Source organism: Pimephales promelas, chromosome 19 (assembly GCF_988280905.1).
Source record: "Pimephales promelas chromosome 19, fPimPro1.hap1.1, whole genome shotgun sequence".
NCBI lineage: Eukaryota > Metazoa > Chordata > Actinopteri > Cypriniformes > Leuciscidae > Pimephales > Pimephales promelas.
The window spans coordinates 19,936,365-19,955,942 of NC_142787.1; positions in this window are offsets into that span (position 1 = coordinate 19,936,365).

Consider the following 19,578-nt stretch of genomic DNA (forward strand, 5'->3'; position numbering starts at 1 on the left):
TCGAAACTCAAAAATTCGGCCCGAAAAAAAAAACGACAGTGGTACCCCTTACGTTTTTTTTTTTTCGGGCGAAAAATAAAGTTTCTCCAATCTTCTCAAAACTCTGGATTCTGATAGAGGGCCATGAGACTTAGACCTGAGTGCAAAAATGGAGGCTCTAGCCCCTTCCAGAGCTGAGATATCGAAACTCAAAAATTCGGCCCGAAAAAAAAAACGACAGTGGTACCCCTTACGTTTTTTTTTTTTTCGGGCGAAAAATTAAGTTTCTCCAATCTTCTCAAAACTCTGGATTCTGATAGAGGGCCATGAGACTTAGACCTGAGTGCAAAAATGGAGGCTCTAGCCCTTTCCAGAGCTGAGATATCGAAACTCAAAAATTCGGCCCGAAAAAAAAAACGACAGTGGTACCCCTTACGTTTTTTTTTTTCGGGCGAAAAATAAAGTTTCTCCAATCTTCTCAAAACTCTGGATTCTGATAGAGGGCCATGAGACTTAGACCTGAGTGCAAAAATGGAGGCTCTAGCCCCTTCCAGAGCTGAGATATCGAAACTCAAAAATTCGGCCTGAAAAAAAAAACGACAGTGGTACCCCTTACGTTTTTTTTTTTCGGGCGAAAAATAAAGTTTCTTCAATCTTCTCAAAACTCTGGATTCTGATAGAGGGCCATGCGACTTAGACCTGAGTGCAAAAATGGAGGCTCTAGCCCCTTCCAGAGCTGAGATATCGAAACTCAAATATTCGGCCCGAAAAAAAAAAACGACAGTGGTACCCCTTACGTTTTTTTTTTGGGCGAAAAATTAAGTTCCTCCAATCTTCCCAAAACTCTGGATTCTGATAGAGGGCCATGAGACTTAGACCTGAGTGCAAAAATGGAGGCTCTAGCCCCTTCCAGAGCTGAGATATCGAAACTCAAAAATTCGGCCCGAAAAAAAAACGACAGTGGTACCCCTTACGTTTTTGTTTTTTTTTTGGGCGAAAAATTAAGTTTCTTCAATCTTCCCAAATGTCTGGATTCTGATAGAGGGCCATGAGACGTAGACCTGAGTGCAAAAATGGAGGCTCTAGCCCCTTCCAGAGCTGAGATATCGAAACTCAAAAATTCGGCCCGAAAAAAAAAACGACAGTGGTACCCCTTACGTTTTTTTTTTTTTCGGGCGAAAAATTAAGTTTCTCCAATCTTCCCAAATTTCTGGATTCTGATAGAGGGCCATGAGACTTAGACCTGATTGCAAAAATGGAGGCTCTAGCCCCTTCCAGAGCTGAGATATCGAAACTCAAAAATTCGGCCCGAAATAAAAAACGACAGTGGTACCCCTTACGTTTTTTTTTTTTCGGGTGAAAAATTAAGTTTCTCCAATCTTCCCAAAACTCTGGATTATGATAGAGGGCCATGAGACTTAGACCTGAGTGCAAAAATGGAGGTTCTAGCCCCTTCCAGAGCTGAGATATCGAAACTCAAAAATTCGGCCCGAAAAAAAAAAAACGACAGTGGTACCCCTTACGTTTTTTTTTTCGGGCGAAAAATTAAGTTTCTCCAATCTTCCCAAAACTCTGGATTCTGATAGAGGGCCATGAGACGTAGACCTTAGTGCAAAAATGGAGGCTCTAGCCCCTTCCAGAGCTGAGATATCGAAACTCAAAAATTCGGCCCGAAAAAAAAAAACGACAGTGGTACCCCTTACGTTTTTTTTGGGGGGCGAAAAATTAAGTTTCTCCAATCTTCCCAAAACTCTGGATTCTGATAGAGGGCCATGAGACTTAGACCTGAGTGCAAAAATGGAGGCTCTAGCCCCTTCCAGAGCTGAGATATCGAAACTCAAAAATTCGGCCCGAAAAAAAAAACGACAGTGGTACCCCTTACGTTTTGTTTTTTTTTCGGACGAAAAATAAAGTTTCTCCAATCTTCTCAAAACTCTGGATTCTGATAGAGGGCCATGAGACTTAGACCTGAGTGCAAAAATGGAGGCTCTAGCCCCTTCCAGAGCTGAGATATCGAAACTCAAAAATTCGGCCGGAAAAAAAACGACAGTGGTACCCCTTACGTTTTTTTTTTGGGGCGAAAAATTTAGTTTCTCCAATCTTCCCAAAACTCTGGATTCTGATAGAGGGCCATGGGACTTAGACCTGAGTGCAAAAATGGAGGCTCTAGCCCCTTCCAGAGCTGAGATATCGAAACTCAAAAATTCGGCCCGAAAAAAAAAAACGACAGTGGTACCCCTTACGTTTTTTTTTTTCGGGCGAAAAATTAAGTTTCTCCAATCTTCCCAAAACTCTGGATTCTGATAGAGGGCCATGAGACGTAGACCTTAGTGCAAAAATGGAGGCTCTAGCCCCTTCCAGAGCTGAGATATCGAAACTCAAAAATTCGGCCCGAAAAAAAAAAACGACAGTGGTACCCCTTACGTTTTTTTTGGGGGGCGAAAAATTAAGTTTCTCCAATCTTCCCAAAACTCTGGATTCTGATAGAGGGCCATGAGACTTAGACCTGAGTGCAAAAATGGAGGCTCTAGCCCCTTCCAGAGCTGAGATATCGAAACTCAAAAATTCGGCCCGAAAAAAAAAACGACAGTGGTACCCCTTACGTTTTTTTTTTTTCGGACGAAAAATAAAGTTTCTCCAATCTTCTCAAAACTCTGGATTCTGATAGAGGGCCATGAGACTTAGACCTGAGTGCAAAAATGGAGGCTCTAGCCCCTTCCAGAGCTGAGATATCGAAACTCAAAAATTCGGCCGGAAAAAAAAAACGACAGTGGTACCCCTTACGTTTTTTTTTTGGGGCGAAAAATTAAGTTTCTCCAATCTTCCCAAAACTCTGGATTCTGATAGAGGGCCATGGGACTTAGACCTGAGTGCAAAAATGGAGGCTCTAGCCCCTTCCAGAGCTGAGATATCGAAACTCAAAAATTCGGCCCGAAAAAAAAAAACGACAGTGGTACCCCTTACGTTGTTTTTTTTTCGGGCGAAAAATAAAGTTTCTCCAATCTTCTCAAAACTCTGGATTCTGATAGAGGGCCATGAGACTTAGACCTGAGTGCAAAAATGGAGGCTCTAGCCCCTTCCAGAGCTGAGATATCGAAACTCAAAAATTCGGCCCGAAAAAAAAACGACAGTGGTACCCCTTAAGTTTTTTTTTGGGGCGAAAAATAAAGTTTCTCCAATCTTCTCAAAACTCTGGATTCTGATAGAGGGCCATGAGACTTAGACCTGAGTGCAAAAATGGAGGCTCTAGCCCCTTCCAGAGCTGAGATATCGAAACTCAAAAATTCGGCCCGAAAAAAAAAACGACAGTGGTACCCCTTACGTTTTTTTTTTTTTCGGGCGAAAAATTAAGTTTCTCCAATCTTCCAAAAACTCTGGATTCTGATAGAGGGCCATGAGACTTAGACCTGAGTGCAAAAATGGAGGCTCTAGCCCCTTCCAGAGCTGAGATATCGAAACTCAAAAATTCGGCCCGAAAAAAAAAAAACGACAGTGGTACCCCTTACGTTTTTTTTTTTTGGGCGAAAAATTAAGTTTCTTCAATCTTCCCAAAACTCTGGATTCTGATAGAGGGCCATGAGACGTAGACCTGAGTGCAAAAATGGAGGCTCTAGCCCCTTCCAGAGCTGAGATATCGAAACTCAAAAATTCGGCCCGAAAAAAAAACGACAGTCGTACCCCTTACGTTTTTTTTTTTCGGGCGAAAAATAAAGTTTCTCCAATCTTCTCAAAACTCTGGATTCTGATAGAGGGCCATGAGACTTAGACCTGAGTGCAAAAATGGAGGCTCTAGCCCCTTCCAGAGCTGAGATATCGAAACTCAAAAATTCGGCCCGAAAAAAAAACGACAGTGGTACCCCTTACGTTTTTTTTTTTGGGCAAAAAATTAAGTTTCTCCAATCTTCCCAAAACTCTGGATTCTGATAGAGGGCCATGAGACTTAGACCTGAGTGCAAAAATGGAGGCTCTAGCCCCTTCCAGAGCTGAGATATCGAAACTCAAAAATTCGGCCCGAAAAAAAAAAACAACGACAGTGGTACCCCTTACGTTTTTTTTTTTTTCGGGCGAAAAATTAAGTTTCTCCAATCTTCCCAAAACTCTGGATTCTGATAGATGGCCATGAGACTTAGACCTGACTGCAAAAATGGAGGCTCTAGCCCCTTCCAGAGCTGAGATATCGAAACTCAAAAATTTGGCCCGAAAAAAAAAACGACAGTGGTACCCCTTACGTTTTTTTTTTGGGGCGAAAAATTAAGTTTCTCCAATCTTCCCAAAACTCTGGATTCTGATAGAGGGCCATGAGACTTAGACCTGAGTGCAAAAATGGAGGCTCTAGCCCCTTCCAGAGCTGAAATATCGAAACTCAAAAATTCGGCCCGAAAAAAAAAAACGACAGTGGTACCCCTTACGTTTTTTTTTTTCGGGCGAAAAATAAAGTTTCTCCAATCTTCTCAAAACTCTGGATTCTGATAGAGGGCCATGAGACTTAGACCTGAGTGCAAAAATGGAGGCTCTAGCCCCTTCCAGAGCTGAGATATCGAAACTCAAAAATTCGGCCCGAAAAAAAAACGACAGTGGTACCCCTTACGTTTTTTTTGGGGGGCGAAAAATTAAGTTTCTCCAATCTTCCCAAAATTCTGGATTCTGATAGAGGGCCATGAGACTTAGACCTGAGTGCAAAAATGGAGGCTCTAGCCCCTTCCAGAGCTGAGATATCGAAACTCAAAAATTCGGCCCGAAAAAAAAAAACGACAGTGGTACCCCTTACGTTTTTTTTTTTTTCGGGCGAAAAATAAAGTTTCTCCAATCTTCTCAAAACTCTGGATTATGATAGAGGGCCATGAGACTTAGACCTGAGTGCAAAAATGGAGGCTCTAGCCCCTTCCAGAGCTGAGATATCGAAACTCAAAAATTCGGCCCGAAAAAAAAACGACAGTGGTACCCCTTACGTTTTTTTTTTTGGGGCGAAAAATTAAGTTTCTCCAATCTTCCCAAAACTCTGGATTCTGATAGAGGGCCATGAGACTTAGACCTGAGTGCAAAAATGGAGGCTCTAGCCCCTTCCAGAGCTGAGATATCGAAACTCAAAAATTCGGCCCGAAAAAAAAAACGACAGTGGTACCCCTTACGTTTTTTTTTTTCGGGCGAAAAATTAAGTTTCTCCAATCTTCTCAAAACTCTGGATTCTGATAGAGGGCCATGAGACTTAGACCTGAGTGCAAAAATGGAGGCTCTAGCCCCTTCCAGAGCTGAGATATCGAAACTCAAAAATTCGGCCCGAAAAAAAAAACGACAGTGGTACCCCTTACGTTTTTTTTTTGGGGCGAAAAATAAAGTTTCTCCAATCTTCTCAAAACTCTGGATTCTGATAGAGGGCCATGAGACTTAGACCTGAGTGCAAAAATGGAGGCTCTAGCCCCTTCCAGAGCTGAGATATCGAAACTCAAAAATTCGGCCCGAAAAAAAAACGACAGTGGTACCCCTTACGTTTTTTTTTTGGGGCGAAAAATTAAGTTTCTCCAATCTTCCCAAAACTCTGGATTCTGATAGAGGGCCATGCGACTTAGACCTGAGTGCAAAAATGGAGGCTCTAGCCCCTTCCAGAGCTGAGATATCGAAACTCAAAAATTCGGCCCGAAAAAAAAAACGACAGTGGTACCCCTTACGTTTTTTTTTCCGGGCGAAAAATAAAGTTTCTCCAATCTTCTCAAAACTCTGGATTCTGATAGAGGGCCATGAGACTTAGACCTGAGTGCAAAAATGGAGGCTCTAGCCCCTTCCAGAGCTGAGATATCGAAACTCAAAAATTCGGCCCGAAAAAAAAACAACGACAGTGGTACCCCTTACGTTTTTTTTTTTTCGGGCGAAAAATTAAGTTTCTCCAATCTTCCCAAAACTCTGGATTCTGATAGATGGCCATGAGACTTAGACCTGACTGCAAAAATGGAGGCTCTAGCCCCTTCCAGAGCTGAGATATCGAAACTCAAAAATTTGGCCCGAAAAAAAAACGACAGTGGTACCCCTTACGTTTTTTTTTTTGGGCGAAAAATTAAGTTTCTCCAATCTTCCCAAAACTCTGGATTCTGATAGAGGGCCATGAGACTTAGACCTGAGTGCAAAAATGGAGGCTCTAGCCCCTTCCAGAGCTGAGATATCGAAACTCAAAAATTCGGCCCGAAAAAAAAACGACAGTGGTACCCCTTACGTTTTTTTTTTTTTTGGGCGAAAAATTAAGTTTCTTCAATCTTCCCAAAACTCTGGATTCTGATAGAGGGCCATGAGACGTAGACCTGAGTGCAAAAATGGAGGCTCTAGCCCCTTCCAGAGCTGAGATATCGAAACTCAAAAATTCGGCCCGAAAAAAAAACGACAGTCGTACCCCTTACGTTTTTTTTTTCGGGCGAAAAATAAAGTTTCTCCAATCTTCTCAAAACTCTGGATTCGGATAGAGGGCCATGAGACTTAGACCTGAGTGCAAAAATGGAGGCTCTAGCCCCTTCCAGAGCTGAGATATCGAAACTCAAAAATTCGGCCCGAAAAAAAAACGACAGTGGTACCCCTTACGTTTTTTTTTTGTTGGGCGAAAAATTAAGTTTCTCCAATCTTCCCAAAACTCTGGATTCTGATAGAGGGCCATGAGACTTAGACCTGAGTGCAAAAATGGAGGCTCTAGCCCCTTCCAGAGCTGAGATATCGAAACTCAAAAATTCGGCCCGAAAAAAAAACAACGACAGTGGTACCCCTTACGTTTTTTTTTTTTCGGGCGAAAAATAAAGTTTCTCCAATCTTCTCAAAACTCTGGATTCTGATAGAGGGCCATGAGACTTAGACCTGAGTGCAAAAATGGAGGCTCTAGCCCCTTCCAGAGCTGAGATATCGAAACTCAAAAATTCGGCCCGAAAAAAAAACGACAGTGGTACCCCTTACGTTTTTTTTTTTTGGGCGAAAAATTAAGTTTCTCCAATCTTCCCAAAACTCTGGATTCTGATAGAGGGCCATGAGACTTAGACCTGAGTGCAAAAATGGAGGCTCTAGCCCCTTCCAGAGCTGAGATATCGAAACTCAAAAATTCGGCCCGAAAAAAAAACAACGACAGTGGTACCCCTTACGTTTTTTTTTTTTCGGGCGAAAAATTAAGTTTCTCCAATCTTCCCAAAACTCTGGATTCTGATAGAGGGCCATGAGACTTAGACCTGACTGCAAAAATGGAGGCTCTAGCCCCTTCCAGAGCTGAGATATCGAAACTCAAAAATTTGGCCCGAAAAAAAAAACGACAGTGGTACCCCTTACGTTTTTTTTTTTGGGCGAAAAATTAAGTTTCTCCAATCTTCCCAAAACTCTGGATTCTGATAGAGGGCCATGAGACTTAGACCTGAGTGCAAAAATGGAGGCTCTAGCCCCTTCCAGAGCTGAAATATCGAAACTCAAAAATTCGGCCCGAAAAAAAAAACGACAGTGGTACCCCTTACGTTTTTTTTTTTCGGGCGAAAAATAAAGTTTCTCCAATCTTCTCAAAACTCTGGATTCTGATAGAGGGCCATGAGACTTAGACCTGAGTGCAAAAATGGAGGCTCTAGCCCCTTCCAGAGCTGAGATATCGAAACTCAAAAATTCGGCCCGAAAAAAAAACGACAGTGGTACCCCTTACATTTTTTTTTTTGGGCGAAAAATTAAGTTTCTTCAATCTTCCCAAAACTCTGGATTCTGATAGAGGGCCATGAGACTTAGACCTGAGTGCAAAAATGGAGGCTCTAGCCCCTTCCAGAGCTGAGATATCGAAACTCAAAAATTCGGCCCGAAAAAAAAACGACAGTGGTACCCCTTACGTTTTTTTTTTGGGGGGCGAAAAATTAAGTTTCTCCAATCTTCCCAAAACTCTGGATTCTGATAGAGGGCCATGAGACTTAGACCTGAGTGCAAAAATGGAGGCTCTAGCCCCTTCCAGAGCTGAGATATCGAAACTCAAAAATTCGGCCCGAAAAAAAAAAACGACAGTGGTACCCCTTACGTTTTTTTTTTTTCGGGCGAAAAATAAAGTTTCTCCAATCTTCTCAAAACTCTGGATTCTGATAGAGGGCCATGAGACTTAGACCTGAGTGCAAAAATGGAGGCTCTAGCCCCTTCCAGAGCTGAGATATCGAAACTCAAAAATTCGGCCCGAAAAAAAAACGACAGTGGTACCCCTTACGTTTTTTTTTTGGGCGAAAAATTAAGTTTCTCCAATCTTCCCAAAACTCTGGATTCTGATAGAGGGCCATGAGACTTAGACCTGAGTGCAAAAATGGAGGCTCTAGCCCCTTCCAGAGCTGAGATTTCGAAACTCAAAAATTCGGCCCGAAAAAAAAACGACAGTGGTACCCCTTACGTTTTTTTTTTTCGGGCGAAAAATAAAGTTTCTCCAATCTTCTCAAAACTCTGGATTCTGATAGAGGGCCATGAGACTTAGACCTGAGTGCAAAAATGGAGGCTCTAGCCCCTTCCAGAGCTGAGATATCGAAACTCAAAAATTCGGCCCGAAAAAAAAACGACAGTGGTACCCCTTACGTTTTTTTTTTGGGGCGAAAAATAAAGTTTCTCCAATCTTCTCAAAACTCTGGATTCTGATAGAGGGCCATGAGACTTAGACCTGAGTGCAAAAATGGAGGCTCTAGCCCCTTCCAGAGCTGAGATATCGAAACTCAAAAATTCGGCCCGAAAAAAAAACGACAGTGGTACCCCTTACGTTTTTTTTTGGGGCGAAAAATTAAGTTTCTCCAATCTTCCCAAAACTCTGGATTCTGATAGAGGGCCATGCGACTTAGACCTGAGTGCAAAAATGGAGGCTCTAGCCCCTTCCAGAGCTGAGATATCGAAACTCAAAAATTCGGCCCGAAAAAAAAAACGACAGTGGTACCCCTTACGTTTTTTTTTCCGGGCGAAAAATAAAGTTTCTCCAATCTTCTCAAAACTCTGGATTCTGATAGAGGGCCATGAGACTTAGACCTGAGTGCAAAAATGGAGGCTCTAGCCCCTTCCAGAGCTGAGATATCGAAACTCAAAAATTCGGCCCGAAAAAAAAACGACAGTGGTACCCCTTACGTTTTTTTTTTTGGGCGAAAAATTAAGTTTCTCCAATCTTCCCAAAACTCTGGATTCTGATAGAGGGCCATGAGACTTAGACCTGAGTGCAAAAATGGAGGCTCTAGCCCCTTCCAGAGCTGAGATATCGAAACTCAAAAATTCGGCCCGAAAAAAAAAACAACGACAGTGGTACCCCTTACGTTTTGTTTTTTTTCGGGCGAAAAATTAAGTTTCTCCAATCTTCCCAAAACTCTGGATTCTGATAGATGGCCATGAGACTTAGACCTGACTGCAAAAATGGAGGCTCTAGCCCCTTCCAGAGCTGAGATATCGAAACTCAAAAATTTGGCCCGAAAAAAAAAACGACAGTGGTACCCCTTACGTTTTTTTTTTTTGGGCGAAAAATTAAGTTTCTCCAATCTTCCCAAAACTCTGGATTCTGATAGAGGGCCATGAGACTTAGACCTGAGTGCAAAAATGGAGGCTCTAGCCCCTTCCAGAGCTGAGATATCGAAACTCAAAAATTCGGCCCGAAAAAAAAACGACAGTGGTACCCCTTACGTTTTTTTTTTTTTGGGCGAAAAATTAAGTTTCTTCAATCTTCCCAAAACTCTGGATTCTGATAGAGGGCCATGAGACGTAGACCTGAGTGCAAAAATGGAGGCTCTAGCCCCTTCCAGAGCTGAGATATCGAAACTCAAAAATTCGGCCCGAAAAAAAAACGACAGTCGTACCCCTTACGTTTTTTTTTTCGGGCGAAAAATAAAGTTTCTCCAATCTTCTCAAAACTCTGGATTCTGATAGATGGCCATGAGACTTAGACCTGACTGCAAAAATGGAGGCTCTAGCCCCTTCCAGAGCTGAGATATCGAAACTCAAAAATTTGGCCCGAAAAAAAAAACGACAGTGGTACCCCTTACGTTTTTTTTTTTGGGCGAAAAATTAAGTTTCTCCAATCTTCCCAAAACTCTGGATTCTGATAGAGGGCCATGAGACTTAGACCTGAGTGCAAAAATGGAGGCTCTAGCCCCTTCCAGAGCTGAAATATCGAAACTCAAAAATTCGGCCCGAAAAAAAAAACGACAGTGGTACCCCTTACGTTTTTTTTTTCGGGCGAAAAATAAAGTTTCTCCAATCTTCTCAAAACTCTGGATTCTGATAGAGGGCCATGAGACTTAGACCTGAGTGCAAAAATGGAGGCTCTAGCCCCTTCCAGAGCTGAGATATCGAAACTCAAAAATTCGGCCCGAAAAAAAAACGACAGTGGTACCCCTTACATTTTTTTTTTTGGGCGAAAAATTAAGTTTCTTCAATCTTCCCAAAACTCTGGATTCTGATAGAGGGCCATGAGACTTAGACCTGAGTGCAAAAATGGAGGCTCTAGCCCCTTCCAGAGCTGAGATATCGAAACTCAAAAATTCGGCCCGAAAAAAAAACGACAGTGGTACCCCTTACGTTTTTTTTTTGGGGGCGAAAAATTAAGTTTCTCCAATCTTCCCAAAACTCTGGATTCTGATAGAGGGCCATGAGACTTAGACCTGAGTGCAAAAATGGAGGCTCTAGCCCCTTCCAGAGCTGAGATATCGAAACTCAAAAATTCGGCCCGTAAAAAAAAAAAACGACAGTGGTACCCCTTACGTTTTTTTTTTCGGGCGAAAAATAAAGTTTCTCCAATCTTCTCAAAACTCTGGATTCTGATAGATGGCCATGAGACTTAGACCTGACTGCAAAAAATGGAGGCTCTAGCCCCTTCCAGAGCTGAGATATCGAAACTCAAAAATTTGGCCCGAAAAAAAAAAACGACAGTGGTACCCCTTACGTTTTTTTTTTTCGGGCGAAAAATTAAGTTTCTCCAATCTTCCCAAAACTCTGGATTCTGATAGAGGGCCATGAGACTTAGACCTGAGTGCAAAAATGGAGGCTCTAGCCCCTTCCAGAGCTGAGATATCGAAACTCAAAAATTCGGCCCGAAAAAAAAAACGACAGTGGTACCCCTTACGTTTTTTTTTTGGGGGGCGAAAAATTAAGTTTCTCCAATCTTCCCAAAACTCTGGATTCTGATAGAGGGCCATGAGACTTAGACCTGAGTGCAAAAATGGAGGCTCTAGCCCCTTCCAGAGCTGAGATATCGAAACTCAAAAATTCGGCCCGAAAAAAAAAAACGACAGTGGTACCCCTTACGTTTTTTTTTTTTCGGGCGAAAAATAAAGTTTCTCCAATCTTCTCAAAACTCTGGATTCTGATAGAGGGCCATGAGACTTAGACCTGAGTGCAAAAATGGAGGCTCTAGCCCCTTCCAGAGCTGAGATATCGAAACTCAAAAATTCGGCCCGAAAAAAAAACGACAGTGGTACCCCTTACGTTTTTTTTTTGGGCGAAAAATTAAGTTTCTCCAATCTTCCCAAAACTCTGGATTCTGATAGAGGGCCATGAGACTTAGACCTGAGTGCAAAAATGGAGGCTCTAGCCCCTTCCAGAGCTGAGATTTCGAAACTCAAAAATTCGGCCCGAAAAAAAAACGACAGTGGTACCCCTTACGTTTTTTTTTTTCGGGCGAAAAATAAAGTTTCTCCAATCTTCTCAAAACTCTGGATTCTGATAGAGGGCCATGAGACTTAGACCTGAGTGCAAAAATGGAGGCTCTAGCCCCTTCCAGAGCTGAGATATCGAAACTCAAAAATTCGGCCCGAAAAAAAAACGACAGTGGTACCCCTTACGTTTTTTTTTTGGGGCGAAAAATAAAGTTTCTCCAATCTTCTCAAAACTCTGGATTCTGATAGAGGGCCATGAGACTTAGACCTGAGTGCAAAAATGGAGGCTCTAGCCCCTTCCAGAGCTGAGATATCGAAACTCAAAAATTCGGCCCGAAAAAAAAACGACAGTGGTACCCCTTACGTTTTTTTTTGGGGCGAAAAATTAAGTTTCTCCAATCTTCCCAAAACTCTGGATTCTGATAGAGGGCCATGCGACTTAGACCTGAGTGCAAAAATGGAGGCTCTAGCCCCTTCCAGAGCTGAGATATCGAAACTCAAAAATTCGGCCCGAAAAAAAAAACGACAGTGGTACCCCTTACGTTTTTTTTTCCGGGCGAAAAATAAAGTTTCTCCAATCTTCTCAAAACTCTGGATTCTGATAGAGGGCCATGAGACTTAGACCTGAGTGCAAAAATGGAGGCTCTAGCCCCTTCCAGAGCTGAGATATCGAAACTCAAAAATTCGGCCCGAAAAAAAAACGACAGTGGTACCCCTTACGTTTTTTTTTTTTTGGGCGAAAAATTAAGTTTCTTCAATCTTCCCAAAACTCTGGATTCTGATAGAGGGCCATGAGACGTAGACCTGAGTGCAAAAATGGAGGCTCTAGCCCCTTCCAGAGCTGAGATATCGAAACTCAAAAATTCGGCCCGAAAAAAAAACGACAGTCGTACCCCTTACGTTTTTTTTTTCGGGCGAAAAATAAAGTTTCTCCAATCTTCTCAAAACTCTGGATTCTGATAGAGGGCCATGAGACTTAGACCTGAGTGCAAAAATGGAGGCTCTAGCCCCTTCCAGAGCTGAGATATCGAAACTCAAAAATTCGGCCCGAAAAAAAAACGACAGTGGTACCCCTTACGTTTTTTTTTTGGGCGAAAAATTAAGTTTCTCCAATCTTCCCAAAACTCTGGATTCTGATAGAGGGCCATGAGACTTAGACCTGAGTGCAAAAATGGAGGCTCTAGCCCCTTCCAGAGCTGAGATATCGAAACTCAAAAATTCGGCCCGAAAAAAACAACAACGACAGTGGTACCCCTTACGTTTTGTTTTTTTTCGGGCGAAAAATTAAGTTTCTCCAATCTTCCCAAAACTCTGGATTCTGATAGATGGCCATGAGACTTAGACCTGACTGCAAAAATGGAGGCTCTAGCCCCTTCCAGAGCTGAGATATCGAAACTCAAAAATTTGGCCCGAAAAAAAAAACGACAGTGGTACCCCTTACGTTTTTTTTTTTGGGCGAAAAATTAAGTTTCTCCAATCTTCCCAAAACTCTGGATTCTGATAGAGGGCCATGAGACTTAGACCTGAGTGCAAAAATGGAGGCTCTAGCCCCTTCCAGAGCTGAGATATCGAAACTCAAAAATTCGGCCCGAAAAAAAAACGACAGTGGTACCCCTTACGTTTTTTTTTTTTGGGCGAAAAATTAAGTTTCTTCAATCTTCCCAAAACTCTGGATTCTGATAGATGGCCATGAGACTTAGACCTGACTGCAAAAATGGAGGCTCTAGCCCCTTCCAGAGCTGAGATATCGAAACTCAAAAATTTGGCCCGAAAAAAAAAACGACAGTGGTACCCCTTACGTTTTTTTTTTTTGGGCGAAAAATTAAGTTTCTCCAATCTTCCCAAAACTCTGGATTCTGATAGAGGGCCATGAGACTTAGACCTGAGTGCAAAAATGGAGGCTCTAGCCCCTTCCAGAGCTGAAATATCGAAACTCAAAAATTCGGCCCGAAAAAAAAAACGACAGTGGTACCCCTTACGTTTTTTTTTTTCGGGCGAAAAATAAAGTTTCTCCAATCTTCTCAAAACTCTGGATTCTGATAGAGGGCCATGAGACTTAGACCTGAGTGCAAAAATGGAGGCTCTAGCCCCTTCCAGAGCTGAGATATCGAAACTCAAAAATTCGGCCCGAAAAAAAAACGACAGTGGTACCCCTTACATTTTTTTTTTTGGGCGACAAATTAAGTTTCTTCAATCTTCCCAAAACTCTGGATTCTGATAGAGGGCCATGAGACTTAGACCTGAGTGCAAAAATGGAGGCTCTAGCCCCTTCCAGAGCTGAGATATCGAAACTCAAAAATTCGGCCCGAAAAAAAAACGACAGTGGTACCCCTTACGTTTTTTTTTTGGGGGCGAAAAATTAAGTTTCTCCAATCTTCCCAAAACTCTGGATTCTGATAGAGGGCCATGAGACTTAGACCTGAGTGCAAAAATGGAGGCTCTAGCCCCTTCCAGAGCTGAGATATCGAAACTCAAAAATTCGGCCCGTAAAAAAAAAAAACGACAGTGGTACCCCTTACGTTTTTTTTTTCGGGCGAAAAATAAAGTTTCTCCAATCTTCTCAAAACTCTGGATTCTGATAGATGGCCATGAGACTTAGACCTGACTGCAAAAAATGGAGGCTCTAGCCCCTTCCAGAGCTGAGATATCGAAACTCAAAAATTTGGCCCGAAAAAAAAAAACGACAGTGGTACCCCTTACGTTTTTTTTTTTTCGGGCGAAAAATTAAGTTTCTCCAATCTTCCCAAAACTCTGGATTCTGATAGAGGGCCATGAGACTTAGACCTGAGTGCAAAAATGGAGGCTCTAGCCCCTTCCAGAGCTGAGATATCGAAACTCAAAAATTCGGCCCGAAAAAAAAAACGACAGTGGTACCCCTTACGTTTTTTTTTTTCGGGCGAAAAATTAAGTTTCTCCAATCTTCCCAAAACTCTGGATTCTGACAGAGGGCCATGAGACTTAGACCTGAGTGCAAAAATGGAGGCTCTAGCCCCTTCCAGAGCTGAGATATCGAAACTCAAAAATTCGGCCCGTAAAAAAAAAAAACGACAGTGGTACCCCTTACGTTTTTTTTTTTCGGGCGAAAAATAAAGTTTCTCCAATCTTCTCAAAACTCTGGATTCTGATAGATGGCCATGAGACTTAGACCTGACTGCAAAAAATGGAGGCTCTAGCCCCTTCCAGAGCTGAGATATCGAAACTCAAAAATTTGGCCCGAAAAAAAAAAACGACAGTGGTACCCCTTACGTTTTTTTTTTCGGGCGAAAAATTAAGTTTCTCCAATCTTCCCAAAACTCTGGATTCTGATAGAGGGCCATGAGACTTAGACCTGAGTGCAAAAATGGAGGCTCTAGCCCCTTCCAGAGCTGAGTTATCGAAACTCAAAAATTCGGCCCGAAAAAAAAACGACAGTGGTACCCCTTACGTTTTTTTTTTTCGGGCGAAAAATTAAGTTTCTCCAATCTTCCAAAAACTCTGGATTCTGATAGAGGGCCATGAGACTTAGACCTGAGTGCAAAAATGGAGGCTCTAGCCCCTTCCAGAGCTGAGATATCGAAACTCAAAAATTCGGCCAGAAAAAAAAAAAACGACAGTGGTACCCCTTACGTTTTTTTTTTTTTTGGGCGAAAAATTAAGTTTCTTCAATCTTCCCAAAACTCTGGATTCTGATAGAGGGCCATGAGACGTAGACCTGAGTGCAAAAATGGAGGCTCTAGCCCCTTCCAGAGCTGAGATATCGAAACTCAAAAATTCGGCCCGAAAAAAAAAACGACAGTGGTACCCCTTACGTTTTTTTTTGGGGGCGAAAAATAAAGTTTCTCCAATCTTCTCAAAACTCTGGATTCTGATAGAGGGCCATGAGACTTAGACCTGAGTGCAAAAATGGAGGCTCTAGCCCCTTCCAGAGCTGAAATATCGAAACTCAAAAATTCGGCCCGAAAAAAAAAACGACAGTGGTACCCCTTACGTTTTTTTTTTTGGGCGAAAAATTAAGTTTCTCCAATCTTCCCAAAACTCTGGATTCTGATAGAGGGCCATGAGACTTAGACCTGAGTGCAAAAATGGAGGCTCTAGCCCCTTCCAGAGCTGAGATTTCGAAACTCAAAAATTCGGCCCGAAAAAAAAACGACAGTGGTACCCCTTACGTTTTTTTTTTTCGGGCGAAAAATAAAGTTTCTCCAATCTTCTCAAAACTCTGGATTCTGATAGAGGGCCATGAGACTTAGACCTGAGTGCAAAAATGGAGGCTCTAGCCCCTTCCAGAGCTGAGATATCGAAACTCAAAAATTCGGCCCGAAAAAAAAACGACAGTGGTACCCCTTACGTTTTTTTTTTGGGGCGAAAAATAAAGTTTCTCCAATCTTCTCAAAACTCTGGATTCTGATAGAGGGCCATGAGACTTAGACCTGAGTGCAAAAATGGAGGCTCTAGCCCCTTCCAGAGCTGAGATATCGAAACTCAAAAATTCGGCCCGAAAAAAAAACGACAGTGGTACCCCTTACGTTTTTTTTTGGGGCGAAAAATTAAGTTTCTCCAATCTTCCCAAAACTCTGGATTCTGATAGAGGGCCATGCGACTTAGACCTGAGTGCAAAAATGGAGGCTCTAGCCCCTTCCAGAGCTGAGATATCGAAACTCAAAAATTCGGCCCGAAAAAAAAAAACGACAGTGGTACCCCTTACGTTTTTTTTTTTTCGGGCGAAAAATAAAGTTTCTCCAATCTTCTCAAAACTCTGGATTCTGATAGAGGGCCATGAGACTTAGACCTGAGTGCAAAAATGGAGGCTCTAGCCCCTTCCAGAGCTGAGATATCGAAACTCAAAAATTCGGCCCGAAAAAAAAACGACAGTGGTACCCCTTACGTTTTTTTTTTTTGGGCGAAAAATTAAGTTTCTTCAATCTTCCCAAAACTCTGGATTCTGATAGAGGGCCATGAGACGTAGACCTGAGTGCAAAAATGGAGGCTCTAGCCCCTTCCAGAGCTGAGATATCGAAACTCAAAAATTCAGCCCGAAAAAAAAACGACAGTGGTACCCCTTACGTTTTTTTTTTTCGGGCGAAATATAAAGTTTCTCCAATCTTCGCAAAACTCTGGATTCTCATAGAGGGCCATGAGACTTAGACCTGAGTGCAAAAATGGAGGCTCTAGCCCCTTCCAGAGCTGAGATATCGAAACTCAAAAATTCGGCCCGAAAAAAAAAAAACGACAGTGGTACCCCTTACGTTTTTTTTTTTTCGGGCGAAAAATAAAGTTTCTCCAATCTTCTCAAAACTCTGGATTCTGATAGAGGGCCATGAGACTTAGACCTGAGTGCAAAAATGGAGGCTCTAGCCCCTTCCAGAGCTGAGATATCGAAACTCAAAAATTCGGCCCGAAAAAAAAACGACAGTGGTACCCCTTACGTTTTTTTTTTTTGGGCGAAAAATTAAGTTTCTTCAATCTTCCCAAAACTCTGGATTCTGATAGATGGCCATGAGACTTAGACCTGACTGCAAAAATGGAGGCTCTAGCCCCTTCCAGAGCTGAGATATCGAAACTCAAAAATTTGGCCCGAAAAAAAAAACGACAGTGGTACCCCTTACGTTTTTTTTTTTTGGGCGAAAAATTAAGTTTCTCCAATCTTCCCAAAACTCTGGATTCTGATAGAGGGCCATGAGACTTAGACCTGAGTGCAAAAATGGAGGCTCTAGCCCCTTCCAGAGCTGAAATATCGAAACTCAAAAATTCGGCCCGAAAAAAAAAACGACAGTGGTACCCCTTACGTTTTTTTTTTTCGGGCGAAAAATAAAGTTTCTCCAATCTTCTCAAAACTCTGGATTCTGATAGAGGGCCATGAGACTTAGACCTGAGTGCAAAAATGGAGGCTCTAGCCCCTTCCAGAGCTGAGATATCGAAACTCAAAAATTCGGCCCGAAAAAAAAACGACAGTGGTACCCCTTACATTTTTTTTTTTGGGCGACAAATTAAGTTTCTTCAATCTTCCCAAAACTCTGGATTCTGATAGAGGGCCATGAGACTTAGACCTGAGTGCAAAAATGGAGGCTCTAGCCCCTTCCAGAGCTGAGATATCGAAACTCAAAAATTCGGCCCGAAAAAAAAAACGACAGTGGTACCCCTTACGTTTTTTTTTTGGGGGCGAAAAATTAAGTTTCTCCAATCTTCCCAAAACTCTGGATTCTGATAGAGGGCCATGAGACTTAGACCTGAGTGCAAAAATGGAGGCTCTAGCCCCTTCCAGAGCTGAGATATCGAAACTCAAAAATTCGGCCCGTAAAAAAAAAAAACGACAGTGGTACCCCTTACGTTTTTTTTTTCGGGCGAAAAATAAAGTTTCTCCAATCTTCTCAAAACTCTGGATTCTGATAGATGGCCATGAGACTTAGACCTGACTGCAAAAAATGGAGGCTCTAGCCCCTTCCAGAGCTGAGATATCGAAACTCAAAAATTTGGCCCGAAAAAAAAAAACGACAGTGGTACCCCTTACGTTTTTTTTTTTCGGGCGAAAAATTAAGTTTCTCCAATCTTCCCAAAACTCTGGATTCTGATAGAGGGCCATGAGACTTAGACCTGAGTGCAAAAATGGAGGCTCTAGCCCCTTCCAGAGCTGAGATATCGAAACTCAAAAATTCGGCCCGAAAAAAAAAACGACAGTGGTACCCCTTACGTTTTTTTTTTTCGGGCGAAAAATTAAGTTTCTCCAATCTTCCCAAAACTCTGGATTCTGACAGAGGGCCATGAGACTTAGACCTGAGTGCAAAAATGGAGGCTCTAGCCCCTTCCAGAGCTGAGATATCGAAACTCAAAAATTCGGCCCGTAAAAAAAAAAAACGACAGTGGTACCCCTTACGTTTTTTTTTTCGGGCGAAAAATAAAGTTTCTCCAATCTTCTCAAAACTCTGGATTCTGATAGATGGCCATGAGACTTAGACCTGACTGCAAAAAATGGAGGCTCTAGCCCCTTCCAGAGCTGAGATATCGAAACTCAAAAATTTGGCCCGAAAAAAAAAAACGACAGTGGTACCCCTTACGTTTTTTTTTTTCGGGCGAAAAATTAAGTTTCTCCAATCTTCCCAAAACTCTGGATTCTGATAGAGGGCCATGAGACTTAGACCTGAGTGCAAAAATGGAGGCTCTAGCCCCTTCCAGAGCTGAGTTATCGAAACTCAAAAATTCGGCCCGAAAAAAAAACGACAGTGGTACCCCTTACGTTTTTTTTTTTCGGGCGAAAAATTAAGTTTCTCCAATCTTCCAAAAACTCTGGATTCTGATAGAGGGCCATGAGACTTAGACCTGAGTGCAAAAATGGAGGCTCTAGCCCCTTCCAGAGCTGAGATATCGAAACTCAAAAATTCGGCCAGAAAAAAAAAAAACGACAGTGGTACCCCTTACGTTTTTTTTTTTTTTGGGCGAAAAATTAAGTTTCTTCAATCTTCCCAAAACTCTGGATTCTGATAGAGGGCCATGAGACGTAGACCTGAGTGCAAAAATGGAGGATCTAGCCCCTTCCAGAGCTGAGATATCGAAACTCAAAAATTCGGCCCGAAAAAAAAAACGACAGTGGTACCCCTTACGTTTTTTTTTGGGGGCGAAAAATAAAGTTTCTCCAATCTTCTCAAAACTCTGGATTCTGATAGAGGGCCATGAGACTTAGACCTGAGTGCAAAAATGGAGGCTCTAGCCCCTTCCAGAGCTGAAATATCGAAACTCAAAAATTCGGCCCGAAAAAAAAAACGACAGTGGTACCCCTTACGTTTTTTTTTTTCGGGCGAAAAATAAAGTTTCTCCAATCTTCTCAAAACTCTGGATTCTGATAGAGGGCCATGAGACTTAGACCTGAGTGCAAAAATGGAGGCTCTAGCCCCTTCCAGAGCTGAGATATCGAAACTCAAAAATTCGGCCCGAAAAAAAAACGACAGTGGTACCCCTTACATTTTTTTTTTTGGGCGAAAAATTAAGTTTCTTCAATCTTCCCAAAACTCTGGATTCTGATAGAGGGCCATGAGACTTA